This window comes from Bos indicus, chromosome 1 (genome assembly GCF_029378745.1).
Source record: "Bos indicus isolate NIAB-ARS_2022 breed Sahiwal x Tharparkar chromosome 1, NIAB-ARS_B.indTharparkar_mat_pri_1.0, whole genome shotgun sequence".
Lineage (NCBI taxonomy): Eukaryota > Metazoa > Chordata > Mammalia > Artiodactyla > Bovidae > Bos > Bos indicus.
The window spans coordinates 117,142,616-117,145,892 of record NC_091760.1 but is presented as its reverse complement, the minus strand read 5'-3'; the positions used below and the strand labels follow the sequence as shown (position 1 = coordinate 117,145,892).

At 40.6% G+C, this 3,277-nt stretch overlaps 1 protein-coding gene across 7 annotated transcripts in view; it reads left to right on the top strand.

The window, feature by feature from the left end:
- Window positions 1-3,277, top strand: part of MED12L (mediator complex subunit 12L) — a 506,270-nt gene that overhangs the window by 389,140 nt on the left and 113,853 nt on the right. The window lies entirely within an intron of this gene.

The window sequence follows — 3,277 nt, the reverse complement described above, 5'->3', positions numbered from 1 at the left end:
AACGCTGGGCTGGAAGAAGCACAAGCTGGAATCAAGATTGCCAGGAGAAATATCAGTAACCTCAGATATGCAGATGACACCACCCTTATGGCAGAGAGTAAAGAAGACCTAAAAAGCCTCTTGATGAAAGTAAAAGAAGAGAGTGAAAAAGTTGGCTTAAAACTCAACATTCAGAAAACTAAGATCATGGCATCTGGTCCCATCACTTCATGGCAAATTGATGGGGAAACAGTGGAAACAGTGTCAGACTTTATTTTTTTGGGCTCCAGAATCACTGCAGATGGTGATTGCAGCCATGAAATTAAAAGACGCTTCCTCCTTGGAAGGAAAGTTATGATCAACCTAGACAGCATATTCAAAAGCAGAGACATTACTTTGCCAACAAAGGTCCATCTAGTTAAGGCTGTGGTTTTTCCAGTAGTCATGTATGGATGTGAGAATTGGACTGTGAAGAAAGCTGAGTGCCGAAGAATTGATGCTTTTGAAGTGTGGTGTTGGAGAAGACTCTTGAGAATCCCTTGGATAGCAAGGAGATCCAACCCGTCCATCCTAAAGGAGATCAGTTGTGAATATTCATTGGAAGGACTGATGGTGAAGGTGAAGCTCCAATACTTTGGCCACCTGATGCAAAGAGCTGACTCATTGGAAAAGACCCTGATGCTGGGAGGGATTCGGGACAGGAGGAGAAGGGGACGACAGAGGATGAGATGGTTGGATGGCATCATCGACTCGATGGACATGGGTTTGGGTGGACTCCAGGAGTTGGTGATGGACAGGGAGGCCTGGCGTGCTGCGGTTCATGGGGTTGCAAAGAGTTGGACGTGACTGAGCGACTGAACTGAACTGAAGTCTTGTGACCATAGGCCACCACACTCCTCTGTGCACGGGATTTCCCAGACCAGAATTCTGTATTAAGTTGCTATTTACTTCTCCAGGAGATCTTCCCAACCCAGGGATCAAACCTGCACCTCCTGCATTGGCAGGTGGATTCTTTACCACTGAGCCACCAGGGAAGCCCCAGTATGTGGCTAAGGCCTGGAAAAGATTAGGCCATGCCTGGCCCACCCTCAGGAGGAGAAAAAGAGGGCCACCTACTGCAGTGACACCGTCTCCAGCTCTCCACTCCAGTATTCTTGCCTGGAGAATCCCATGGACGGGGGTCTGGTGGGCTACAGTCCAGGGGCTCGCAAAGATTCAGGCATGGCTTAGTGACTATACAGTGGGATTGTGTATTAAAAAACTTCTTTCACTGGTGACGCAAAGTAGGTTTAGTAGTGAATAAGTTAACATGAGGTAGCCTTTATGCATTCGTCTTAAAGCCCATTATGCGTATCTCAAGTTGGGACTTGTTAAAGCTGGTCTTACTTAACATTCAAAAAGGGAAGTAGTACAGGTTTAGTCAGAAAAAAAAAAAGTGTAATGCTTTGATGAAAAGAGCAGCTAAGAAATAGCCCATAACTTTATTATTATTCAAATCTCTGAAAGGTTAACCGGCATAATTTTTTTCTGTTGATTTTTATAGCAAATCTCAGATTTCATAAGAGCCACAGGAGACTTTATAACCATAATTATCTTGCTGCTTCATTGGAAGATCCTATTAAATGCAGAGAAGCTCTTTTAATAATTTTGTTCAGCTATTGGAAACCTCAGATTTATTTTGAATACAGGACGCCGGATATCCTAGGATGTGCTTGAGTTTCTCTACCACTGCAGTGGTTTTTCTTTTTTAAATTTTGTTTCATTTTTTTCTATAATAATATTACTTTTAAATATGTTAAGCTTACAGATAAGTTGAAAGTATAGTTCAGGGAAATTTTATATTTTCATATTGGTAGTTTTCACATCCTCCCCTTTCCCACCCCTTCAACACACATTTTTGAGGGAGACCTATTTGAAGTTGAAGTCATTATGACTGGTGTCCCAGCCCTAACTGCTTCAGCATGTATTTCCTAAGAATCAGGGTATTTTCCTACTAATCACAGCACTATTATCAATCAAGCGATTACTGCTGAAACAATAATAAATTCTAATGTTAAGTCTGAATTTTGCTGATTCCCAGTAACATTCTTTATAATTTTTTGATGTGAAACTAATGAGTTTCACATTGCATTCTTTTTTTTTTTTTTTTACTGGTTTATTCTTTTATTCTTTAGAACAATCTCTCTGGTTTCTTTGTTTTTTCCTTAATTTCCTTGGCTTTTAAAAATTGGTTTGCTCTGTATTTGCTAGGTCCAGCCCATGGGACACTTAAATGGAAATACTTTTAAATGTTTCTGAGGCCTTTTGGACATATTAATCCGAAATCTACATTGGTGTTTAAAAACTTGAAATAAAATATGAATATCTATACTCTTGTTTGGACAGAGACCTGGTTCATGACTCCAAAATCACTTTTGCTTTGGAATATTGGACAATTGATTCAAATATTCTTGGCTTCATTGTTCTGCAAAACTAGGATTCTGTCAGTGAACTTTAGAAAAGAATCTGTGTGATCTTTCAAAATATGTTCTTAAAGAGACAGAAGGCCTCAAGGAGAGACTGTTTCTAATACCTTTAGAGGAATGAAAATATGTGGTGATGTTGATACATCTTCCTAAATCCTGGGATAAAGTCTGCTTCCTCACTTTTTAGGATGAGTGAAGTGAAAGTCACTCAGTGTCTGACTGTTTGTGACCCCATTGACTGTAGCCCGACAGGCTCCTCTGTCCATGGAAAATCCAGGCAAGAATACTGGAATGGGTAGCTATTCCCTTCTCCAGGGATCTTCCTGACCCAGAGATTGAACCTGAGCCATTTGCAAATGGATTGCTAAGGCTTACCTTGGTCTTCTAGTCATTTCTCCCTTGCATATGTCTGCTTCCTCTCTGCTCCCTTTATTTGATTTCTCTGCATTGGCCTGGACCCGGGCACAATGTTCCTGTCTCCAGTGTTGGTAGGCACAGAACTTATTATCTTACTTTCTCTGTCTCTATAATCTTTGATGTATCCATTTCTTCTTAAAGGAAAACACACACATAAAGGGCCTCCAAATCCTTCCCCCAGTACTCGATCCCATTATTAGAAAACAAAGATGAGCAGGGGTCTAACTGAAACATAGTTCATATGATATGTCTGGAATGCCTATGTCTTTCGAATGTAGTCAGAACATACAACAAGGGTCGTAGTAAAATCACCAGATCTTCCTGTCCCATCTCTGTGTACAAAAATCACTGTAATTGTGGCTTACCATCTAGTCAGAAGCTGAGATTTGTGCTGAGTATAATTATTACAAACCCTT